The 12405-nt window shown below is 42.7% G+C and overlaps 1 protein-coding gene across 9 annotated transcripts in view; it reads right to left on the bottom strand.

Moving 5' to 3' along the window:
- FAM13C (family with sequence similarity 13 member C) overlaps window positions 1-12405 on the bottom strand; it is a 125953-nt gene that overhangs the window by 39449 nt on the left and 74099 nt on the right. The window lies entirely within an intron of this gene.

The raw sequence follows: 12405 nt of genomic DNA, 5'->3' as shown, positions 1-12405 counted from the left end.
ATTAGGCCCCTCCCAGGCGACCATTCACAAGAGCCAGCGTCCCTCCACTGCAAAGACTGCAGCAGACCGCAGTGCACAAAGAGTTACTGCTGCAGGGGCCACCATGCATCTGGGAGGTGCTTTGGGGCTCCCTTATCTACATTTGTATGTGGGAGGTATGTGCCTGTGTGTGTGCATTTCTGTGTGTGGATGTGTGTGGGGGGTGTCTTCTGAAGTTATTTCTCACACATGAAATGTTTGCAACTGCCTTTTATCAAGAATAGTGTAGAGGGAGAGAAGGAAATGACCTTGGTCACTTAGTGTGACCCAACCACTGAGGGAGAAACAATTTATCTTTCATAGCTCCCAGCACGACCGCACCCCACCCCCTCCATTCCTCATTTTAAATTTCTCCCATGGTTCTTAATAAGAACAAAGTAATACAGACTGACGCACATATCCTGCCATGATGCAGATGCCCAGCAAATTAATTCCCCAACCAGGTGAAAGTGAGTCACGCCTGAGTCCCCGGCAAGGCACCACTCCCCCACAGCTGGGAAACTCTGCAGGCCTCAGCAGCTCCTCCACCCACCAGGCTCCTGGCAGGGCAGCTACCTGGAGTGGAGCCACTGGTCCTTCCCCTACTATGCCCCTCCAACACACACGCACACTCTCCTACTCACACCCTACCCTCCATATATCCTATTGCCCACACACCCTCATATCAACTGCCACACCCTCATACCCCGCTCCATGCACACACCCATCCCTTTCCCTCCATCCTCCATGCCCTCATGCCTAACCCCCATATTTCCACACTCCACTTCACACACATACTGTAACCCCAATACCTCCCCTCCACTATGTATACATACTCCTTTCTCACAAGCATCCCGTTGGTCCCCTATTCTACACATATACACACACACTCCCATATCCAACTCCCGCTCTTGCACCGTATTTCACATACCCACTCACCCCCACCAACCCTCACACTCTTATATCTTGCCTCACATAAATACCTACCTCCAACATTTCCCCACACACCAACCCCCCACCACTGCCATACATGCCTTAATTCCTTCTATTGATGTGAGTCAATATGAACCTGCAACAGTGTTAAAGTTGCTTATTAAGAAACATCTTAAATGTACTGTCTTTTGGCCACTTTTGAAAGGGGCAGGTGCCTAAGCAGGCTCAGGGGCCCTTCTCTGTGTGCCCAGAGATGGGGCGAGATCCGGCACAAACCTCCTCCGTGCTCAGGGGCTGCTGCCTGAAAGCCTGCAGCTTGGATGAAGCACCTACCTGAGACCAGGCCATTTTCACTGCTTCCTCCTCCTTTCTGGGATGTTTTCCCAGCAGGTAAGTATGGAAGCAAGAGCCCAAGGTTGCTGACAGAAGGTGCAGAAGGAGCAAGGGCACCAAATTTCTGGAAAGATTCAGTAACCAAATATCTGAGAGGCAAAAAGAATAATTCCAGGCTAGCTTCCTACTAGAGGGCCTTGGAAATCAAAGTGACCTCTCAAAAGAGCAAAACCTTACAAAATTAAGAAATAATGCAATGAGAATATAAAAGGGTATAGCTGCTACCAAACACACACACACACACACACACACACACACACTATGGCAGTTCCTAGAAACATTAAAAATAAAACTACCAAAAAATCTGCCAATTCCACTGCTGGCTATATAGCCCAAAATTATTAAAAGCAGGGGCTCAAAGAGACATCTGTATACTGATATTTATAGCAACATTCACAATAGACTGAGATATGGTTTCTCCTAAATTAATACATTGAAGCTCTAACCCCTAAGCAACTATTTGTAGATGTGCCCTTTAAAGAGGAAATTAAGGTTAAATGAAGTCATAAGAGTTCAATATGACTAATGTCCTTAGAGGGACAGACACACACACATACACCCACATCAGGGATGCACACACACAGAAGAAAGGTCATATTAGGATACATTAAGAAGGCAGCCATCCACAAACCAAAGAGTGAGGTCTCAGGAGAAACCTACTCTACCGGCACCTTGTTCTTGAATGTTCAGAACTGTGAAAAAATAAATGTTTGTCTCTTAAGCCACTCAGTCTGTGGTATTGTGTTATGGCAGCCCTAATGCAGTTTTAGTAGACTAATACAAAGTGGAAGCAGCCAATTGATAAAATGTGCTCTACACATACAATGGGGCATTATTTAGCCTTAAAAAGAAAGAAAATTCTGACATGCTACAACATGAATGAACCTTGAGGATCGTATGGTAAGATAAGCTACTCACAAAAGGACAAGTATCTAGAGTAGTAAAACTCATAGGGATGGAAAGTAGGCAATGGCTGCCAGGGGCTGATGTGGGGGGAGGAGGGAAAGGGAATTAGTATTTAATGCATACAGAGTTTCACACTGGAAAGATCAGAATAAAGTTCTAGAGAGGGATGGTAGGGATGGTGGTGATGGTTGCACAATAATGTGAATTATTTAATACTGCTGAACTGTATACTTAAAAACAGTTAAAATGGTAAATTTTATTATAGATATAAAGTCATATATACACACACACACACACACACACGACATAAAAATGAAAGGAAGGAAGGAAGGCCAGTCCCTCCCTACATTTAGAGGGAAGGTGTAGAACCAGCTGCCTCTCATAAGCTCTATTTGCTCCTGTACACTCTACAAAGCAGAAGAGAACATGACCTTCACATGGAGCCAGAGGCCCTGTCAGCTCTGCAACATACTATGCATCTGATTTTGGGCAAGCATCTATTCTAAGCCTTATTTCTTCATGTGTAAAAAGAGACAGTAGTAACACTGACAATGGCACCTGCTCTCTGAATTAAATGAGGGCAGGCACAGAGCACTTTGTGCAGCACCAGCATGTGGCAAACCCTCAGGACTGGATGTGGTGGTTATTATAAATATTTCCCAAGCCCAGAAGCTGCGGGGCAGAGTCAAACTCCACACCAACCCTGAGGCCTTGACTCATCACTTTACCTTCCAGGGCCTCAGCACTGCATCTGTCTAGCAAGGGCGTGAGGCTAGATGACTTCTAAACATCCTTCCAACTTTAAAGGAAAGGAAAGCAAACATGCACCTAGCCTACAGAGGTTCACAGAACCTGCCACTGAGTGGGAGCTTAGACAGTGTTTGAACCAAGTACTCCTGCAACACAAACAGCAAATAATTCACTGCAGAGGAGTTTGTCACTTCACATTCAGAGGCCCCTGAACTCCCAGGGAGAGTGAGGTATAATGCGGAGACCCTAATATGACTAGTAGTCATGGGGTTATTCTCGTCCATCTTCCCCTTCCACCTTCCCCCTCACTTGTACTCATGCTAAAACAGAAACAAGACTCTAAGCTTCAAAGGAGATCTGCTTGCCTGGCTGGTTTATTCCTCTGAGACACTAGACAAAGAAAAACATGTCCATTAGAATGGGAGAGAGAAGATGAAGGTCTCAATGGACAAGACCTCCACAGAGAAGGTTAAACATACGCTGCTGTACATTGGAGACAAGAAGGCAGAATAGAAGAAACTGCAGACCACCTGTCATCAGCTATCTCCCTCACCCATGCCAAACTGACTTATGACCTGAGAACGACCTGCTGCTTCCCAGCCATGGACAGAGGGTAGGGGCTCGGACACCCTGTGTGGGATGGGGTCATGAAGGGATCTCTCTCCAGATGACCTGGGATCCCGGGACCGGGGGCTTTACCTATGAGCAATCTATGCCACTGCCATGTGCATGTCCTTCCAATGGGTAACGGAGGTCATCCAGCCTGTCCCATCAGGGCTGAACCCCAAAGAGCCACCGGGGAGAAGGCTCATGGGCAGCTTGTACTCTACACAAAAGGGTCATGCCCCAGTGAAGATGTCATGCCACCACGCTGTCCCTGGTTCTGCCCGCTTTCAATACACAGAGAGCTGCACCAGGCTCTGGAGCCGAAGACTGATGTCAGCCCCTTCCTTGTGGGAGATGGCTAGTAAACAAGCAAAGAAATGAAACAATAATGACAGTTAGTACTGTCATCTGGCTATGCAGGAAAGAAAAGGCAAACCCAGGGAAAGGGGAAGTAGCTCTTCAATCATGTCTGACTTGGTGACTTTTAATGCATGAATGTGTTTTCCCCTACAGAGAAACAAAGGGCAATACATCCCTGTCATCCTACTGCTACCTCAATCCAGCCCTTCTCTTACTAGGACTTCTGCTCCCTGTGAGGCTATCCCCAGCCCATCCCTTGAGGCCATTATGCTACTACTGCTTTTCCAGGTTTACATGCAAAGTCTCCTTGAATGGTCTGTAGGATCTGAAGGAAAAATTGAGCAAAGGTTGATGGACCTTCTAAAGAACAAGTACCTCTGCTTCCCTAAGTCTCCCATCTAGTTATGAAAGAAGCCAGAGAACAGTCCATAAAACCGAGGTATGGTTTTCTGAAAGCTAATTTTTCTCCTTTACATAATGGAAAATATGCTGCTTATTTTAGAAAATACTCCACTCATTTTCTTTCCTCTACAATTACCAGGTCCCACTTTAGTTGGGTTGGAATGGAGAACACCCACACAGGCTGATGGTTAAATGCTATTTTCGGGTGCCTTGGTCTGCAGTTCACCAGTTGCAGAACAGGAACAGCTAACTTAATTTCTGTGAAGAGGTCTCGTGGCCATCTCCCACCCCTTTATCTATCCAAGAACTGTATATAAATTATCTGTGGTGATATGAAGCAAACTCATATTGGAAATCTACTCAAATCTGGGGATACAACTCAATCCCTGGACCTCCCTGTTTCTACCTACCACTCTTCTTCCCCAAGTTTTCATATTTCCTATGCATATTCTACACACACATACACACACCCTTTCTATCTTCTCCTGCCCCTATCTCCCCATGCTGAATTCAGCTGTAGTTGCTTCACGGTCAAATTGCCATCCAATTCTTGAGCCAGTTCTGATTACATTATCTAAAGAAGGCCCCCCAATTTCTGTGTTACTACCCTGTTTATTTCCTTCCTAATGCTCATGATAATATGTAATTTTTATTTGTCTACTTGTTTATTGGCTCTTTCCAGCTCCAGAAGGGCTGGAACCATGCCTCCATTGTTCACTGCTGGATCTAGCACAATGAGTAGAACAGGAGGCAGCCCACAAAGAGACTGCCATTGTATATTAGTTTTGTTTTCCTGGACCCTTTAGGCAGCACTTGGGAGGCCCTTCTGAGTATCAAAATTCAAGCCCTCTCTGCTGCCCTGGTTCAGAAGTAATAAAACACTTATACATCACTGGAGAGTTTGTTAAAGATATGAACTCCCAGACAGGAGTCACCCCAGATATTCAGATTCTGTGGTCTGGGGCAGAGTCATGTACATGCAGGACATCCAAGGTCCACACCTTGAGAAATATTTCCCTATTTCCTATAGCCTTGGTCCACTCTAAATGTCCCCTTGCTTGCCTGCTTAGCTCCATCTTTCCCAGGGATGAAAGCTTTTCCCTGACCCCCAACTCTCTGACATCCTCATTAGCCTCCTATGCCGTCTCTGAAGTTGCTCATGTCCCAGCATGCTTTGCAGCTACTTGTAACTGAAAGATGACACCCCCAACTCAGCCCTTCCTAGCTTCCTTTGCGTGGGATGGTCTCACAATACTCAAAGGAGAAACTCGGTGTAAAAGAACAAGCTATTCACTTCAAGAAGCCCTCTGCTGACAAGAAGATCTAGGCCCTAGTTGGGCACTAGTAGCACTTAAACAAAAACAATACCACCACAACACACTATAACCAAACCAAATTTCCTTCCAGGTAGATGATTTCAACCTGGGAAGGGGGAATCCTGTACTTAATTGTACCTCATTATAATATCTTCATTGTGTTCACTTTATTAAATAAACAATTAAACAAGATGTCCAAGAGAGATAGCAGTTTCATTAACTCATTTTAATTCAGGACTTTGAGAATTTCTAGATAAAACCTTGATTTTCTAAAAATAGAATATCTCATTTTCCACTCATAGAATGGGTTTCAATTGTTTCTCTTTGGAGTTTCTAGTACTTAAAACTATCTGAAAGCACAGGTATTAAGATGGACAAACACCTAACAAATTATTTCTTTCCAGAACATCAATTATATCTAACAGGCTAAGTGTGCAAATTTAGTCCATGTTGTAGCCCATATAGTCATTATGTGTGCCTACTTCAGTTCCAATTCATTTTAGTGCTGAAAAATATTCTGCTTAAAAACTACATTTAATAAAATGCATGTACAATAGAGGACCCACTAGGGCTTTTAATCCCAACTCTACCACTGACTCATTTTGTGTCTGTGGGCAAATTATCCAATTATACCAGCCTGTAGGCCCTTTATTTTTTTCTCATGAAACCACTTTAATTTCAAGCCTTGACTGGTGTAGACTCAGTTCATTCTGCAAAGAGGAAGGTCATGGGTTTGAGTCCAGGTCAGGGCACTTGCCTGGGATGTGGGGTCTGTCCCTCATTGGGGTGCATGTGGAAAGTAACTGATCGATGCTTCTCTCTCACGTAGATGTTTCTTTCCCTCTCTTTCTCCTTCCCTGCCCCTTTATGTAATAATAAATAAATTAAATCTTTAAAAAGGATACTACTTTAATTTTTAAAATTGGATGAATATTGGAAATTAATAACTATCCCACTGGAAATAATAAAATTGTGTGTCATATGAAATAAATGACCTACCTATGCTTTTAAAAATGGCAGGTCACACTGGAAAGCATTAGCCATTTCTTCAAGTACTAATATTTTGTTAGAAAACAAGAAAATTAAGCTTTTGCCTGACCTAAAATCTGAGCGTTATAGCCCTAAGAAATCCAACAATGTTATAAAAAGAGTAAAAGACACCAACACTGGCCAGGCCAGGCTTTCAGATATTGGGCTGATGTGTAGCATTCACTGTAAATCCCTGAGATGTGGGGGTGACAAATACAGTTCTGCAGCCCCCACACCCCACTCTAGTACTAAAACTGGAGCTGGGTATGTATTTGCTTCTCAACAAATACTATTGAAAGAAAAAATCATGCCTTAGATAAAAACAGCCAAACATCACAGTTTTCAGGCAAAATTTTGGTAATAGTAGGACCAGAAGAAATATTTTTTAAAAGTTGGTAGGGGTAAAGGGAGCAGAATATATTATAAAACCTATCAGCTTTTTCTTTTGACAAGTGAGAATACATGGGAAAATACACAGAAAATTTTTTAAAGATTTTATTTATTTATTTTCAGAGAGGGGAAGAGAGGGAGAGAGAGAGAGAGAATCAATGTGTGGTTGCTTCTCACATGGCCCCCACAGGGGACCTGGCCTACAACCCAGGCATGTGCCCTGACCGGGAATCGAACCTGTGATGCTTTGGTTTGCAGCCCGCGCTCAATCCATTGATCTATGCCAGCCAGGGCCACATAAAATTTTTAAGAACATTTCCTAAATTAAAGACTTGTTAGTACACATTAGCCTCATGGAAAACTCACTACATGGTTCTTATTTTTCTCCTTTAACTACAACACAGGCTGATACCGGGGAACCACCGAATTCCATAAAGCTCCTTCCAGCCTTCCATGAGAGGACAGGAAGTTAGTAGCATGAAGAAGATTAAACAAAAAAGTGAGAGACCGGGAAAAGAACTGAGATGCCATACAAGACAGAGCAGGGACCACTGGGGCAAAGCTGCAATGGAGTGTGGAAGCTGGGAAAGGCTGGTAGTCAAAAGGCAAACACAAGTGGGACAGCACTGGTAAGTCTTGCCACAACTTCTCTGCTGGCCCAATACCTCTCAACTTTCTCCAAGTTAATTCTCAGACAGGGAAGAATAGAGGCAGCTGCTGGCATGGCTTATGCCTTCTCTGCCAATACCACCCTAAGGATCCCCTGGACAGTGAGGGCTACAGACCTGATTCTCCTGAAAACAAAAAGCCAGACTAGATATTTGCCTCTGAAAGACAGGCCAGAATAAACATGCCCTGGAAACAGCTCAGAGTTTCTTTGCTGTGCAGTTCATCCAACTGAAAATTAAAACCAGGGTTCACACCATCATCATATTGGCCAAAGGATGTCCTCACTGACAGTGACAAGAAAACTTGGCTAAAACTAAATGCATCATAGGACATCATTACAGCTTCCAGCTGAGTAAGAAATACTGGTAGGGAGGCAAGGTCACATTGTCTCAGTTCAGAAAACTGCACCAGAAGAATGCCAGATGGCATCCTGCAGTGGTCCAGCACACAGGAAAATTACCTTGGATATTTTGCTTCCAGAGACCAATATTATTATGCAGCCAGCATCCATTCATCCATCTTTTGATAACAGCACTCCCAGATCCAAAGTAGGAAGTGTGGTCTACATCTAGCCAATCTAGCCAAACCCCAACCTCATAATGACTGGGTCAAGAAAGGGCCACATGCCCCAAGACAGATAAATGAGGCTCATACATGGAATTTTTCAGAACTAGGAAGGATTTCCATTTTGTGGTAGGCAGAATACTAAAGATAGCCCCCAAGAATTCTATAGCTGGCTTATTCTATCACATTATTTGGTGCTGCTATGGAGGGTTTTTATACATGTAATTGAAATTCTAACTCAGTTGACCAAGGATACAAAGATGATTTGGGTGGGCCTGACCCAGTCAGATAAACCCTTTAAAAGCAGAGGGTTTCTTTCAGTTGGTGGAAACTGGACAACATGAGAGGGGTTTAGAGCACAGAAGGATTTAGTGTTGCTGGCTCAAAGATGAAGGGATCCATTTGAGGAAAGTTGCAAGAAGCCTCTAGAAACTGAGAGATGCCCCCAGCTGATGACCAACAAGGAAATACGGATCACAGTCCTACAACTGCAAGAAAATAAATTCAGGGAACAACCTGAATGGGCTTGGATGTGGACTCTTCTCCAGAACTTCCAGATAATAGCCCATTGCAGCCAATGCCTTAATTTCAGTCTTGTGTGACCTTGAGCAGAGAATCCAATTGTGTCTACCCAAATTTATGACCTACATAACCATGAACCAATAAATGGGTGTTTTTAGCTTGTAAGCTTCTTGGTAATTTGTTACATGGTAATAGAAAAAGTCCAACCATTGTTAATATAACAAAAATGGTTTGTGTGACTTTGATGTAACCTGGCAGCAAAGAAGGGTGGTCTGGAATGTGCATGTGTAAACAATGATGACTTCACTGTACTAGTCAGTAGGGGTGGCAGACACTGTTGAGTCAGCATGTGTACTATGTGGCTGTTGTATTCAAAATGAGTGAGTAGAGCAATAAATCCGCATCAAATTTTGCATTAAGTTTGAACATTCCTCTGCAGAAACTATTTGGACGATTCAGAAGGCTTTTGGAGACAATGTAATGAGTGCAGTATGAATGAAAGTGTGGCACAAATGCTTCAAAGATGGTCAAGAATCTGTTGAAAGTGATCCACATTCCGTGAGGCCTGCAACAAGCAGAACTCCTGAGAATGTTGACCTAAGTCCCTCTACAACTCAGATTTGGCATCCTGCAACTTCTGGCTTTTCCCAAAACTAAAATAACCTTTGAAAAAGAAAAGATTTCAGACAGTCAATGAGATTCAGGAAACTATGACAGGGCATCCAATGGTGATTCCAACAAAGGATTTTACAGAGTGTTTTGAACAGTGGAAGAGACTCTAGGAGAACTATGTGAGGTCCCAAGGTGCCTACTTTGAAGGGGACTGAGGCCTCATTGTCCTATGTACAATGTTTCTTGTATCTTCTTCAATAAATGTCTCTATTTTTCATATTAGGTGGTTGGATACTTTCTGGATAGACCTCGTACACTGGGATTACAAGCTGTAAGAATAATCTGTCCCTAGAGAAGAGCTGACATAAAGATAAAGTCCTTAGAAGAAGGCAGAGTCAAGAGATGGAAAGAGATGGCTTCTATAAAACAAGTCTTTAATCCCTGAATCTAGCCATGCATGGAGCCTATTCCAATCCTAAAGTTTCAGCTGTGTGAATCAAAAAAATCCTATTATTATTATTATTATTAAAGCCAGGTAAATTGACTTTCAGTAACATAGAAAAAAACCCCTCAGACACATGAAAAAAAGAATCCTCAATCCATGCTGAACTAAGACCCAACCCCAACTGTATAGCCTAGGTTTGCATTTCACTAGAAAAGTAGGGTTGCCTATTCTATGGAAATAATACCATTCAGCACAACTCCTTGATCTACTGAGTACTTATTAATATATGGACATGGGGGAATAACTAAAACCAAGGATTAAGGTAGATGAGACACTGACATATCTCAAGTCTAGAATATTTTTCAATTATGATCCAGGAAACCCCAACAAATAAAGTTTTACTATATCTCACAGAGGCAGAGTCTGATAGCTCAGGTCAATGGCAGGACAGAGACTTAATCAGTTTTCCAGAAACCAACTCCTGTGGCATAGTCCCAGAGACACCAAAACTCAGATACAGGGTTCTAGTAAGATACCCAAGGTTAACGAGTGATACATTTACATAATGGAATATTATGCAGCAGAAAGAAAGAAGGAGCTCCTACCCTTTACGGCAGCATGGATGGAACTGGACAGCATTATGCTACATGAAATAAGCCAGGCAGTGAAAGACAAATACCATGTAATCTCACCTATAAGCAGAACCTAATCAACAAACCAACAAGAGAGCAAAATAGAAATGGAGACATGCACATAATGAACAACATGACAGTGACCTGAGGGAAGCGGGGAGAGGAATAATGGGGGAAAGAAGAAGAAGGGTCAAGTCGAGGAACATGTATAAAGGGCACATGGACAAAGCCAAAGGGGGTAGGTTCCAGGGTAGGAAGTGGGGATGAGTGGGGTGGAGAGGTGTGGTGGGGTGAAAATGGAGACAACTGTACTTGAACAACAATAAAAAAATTACAATCACTAACAACTGATCATAATAGTGAAAAATTAGAAACACTATACAAGGGATTACAGCAAGGAGAATAAAAACTAAAAGTACATGCTGAATACATATAAATCTCACAAACATAACAATGAGTAAAGGAAAACAGACACAAAACAGTACATATAGTCTGTATCTAAAAATCTCAAAAATACAAAACAAATAAATGTATGTCAGTCTGAAGAAAAGTTATCCTCACATGGGAGCAGTGAGTGGAAGGAACTCCAAAAGGGTGCCTGGCATGGTGATAATGTTGTTCCTTGATCTGCTGGTTACATGCTTTGTGAGGATTCATCCAGTTGTACACTTAGAGTGTATGCACATCTACTTATTTTCTATTTCATTAAAAATATCAAAGCAGAGCTTCTCACCTGTGTTTCATAGGATTCTGTGTTTTTAGGACTCTGTTGCCTAAAGAAATATTATTATGGGGTTCTTCCATAAAAGAGTGGTATCCGTAAGTTTGGAAAGTGATGGAAAAGGTGCAGTTAGATATATTTCTACTATACAGGATGTAGCTATTGATGAGACTGAACACATTCACCTTCCTACATGGTTTTGGACCCACTTGTGCTGCTCTGTTCAAGATTTTCTAAGGTTTCCTCTGGCCCCCAAATTTTAGTCACAACAGACATGGCATGACAGGAGGCAGACCTGCACACACAATGTGCCCTGACTGGAACAAACCCGCTTTGAGCACACACTCACTATCATCAACCCGCCTGGATCAGCATCACCTCCTTTTCAGGGAAGAGCGCACTTGTAAAACACGGCACCACCTGCTGTTTCAGATCCTCGCCTCCCTTCAGCGCTCTGACACCCATGTAATCCCAGAGAGGCAAGCTGGCACATGTCATGTAATTTGCAAATGCAATATAGTGGAGAAATACAAAAAAACCTATTTTCAAATAGAGCTTTTTTGCAACTATCAAGTAATCTCATGGGTTTCCAGCTCACAAACCAGAGTTTCTCCCAAGTATTTGAAACCTATCACAAGTTGCCTCTTAAAACTGCCTCATTTTTCTAGTCACTTACGTCAAAGCAAATCATCACTTGCTTAAAGGCAGCACTTAGCTTGTTCACAGTGGGGCAAACATCTGCGTTCATTGATTCAGGCTCTTGTCTCTTTTCTTTTAAACTCTTTCCACTCTTGTTACCATGAGAGATTGTGGAATTTGAAGGCTGTCTCCATGCACAAAGAAATAACGAGCAGCGTTCTGTGTTGTTATCTTGAAGACATTTTCTACAACTTCAGTTATTTAACTTGATTCAATCAGGCAGCTGGTTTACCTTTAGCTGCCTGATCGAATTCATTTCTGCCAAGTTCTACAGTTAAAAAAAATCACCTAAAGCTGGTTCATTGCCTCCTCTTTTTTTTTTTGATGGTGGAAGAGAGGGGAGATGCATCTTCAAATGACAAATAAACGATTTGCCTGAAGCCCATCATTTCTCTTCCTGGAATCTGAACATCAACTCTTCATTCTTTTTGCTGTGAT

This window comes from Phyllostomus hastatus, unplaced genomic scaffold (assembly GCF_019186645.2).
Source record: "Phyllostomus hastatus isolate PE091 unplaced genomic scaffold, TTU_PhHast_1.1 phas_contig_38, whole genome shotgun sequence".
Taxonomy (NCBI): Eukaryota; Metazoa; Chordata; class Mammalia; order Chiroptera; family Phyllostomidae; genus Phyllostomus; species Phyllostomus hastatus.
This window is presented reverse-complemented; position numbering and strand designations above follow the sequence as displayed.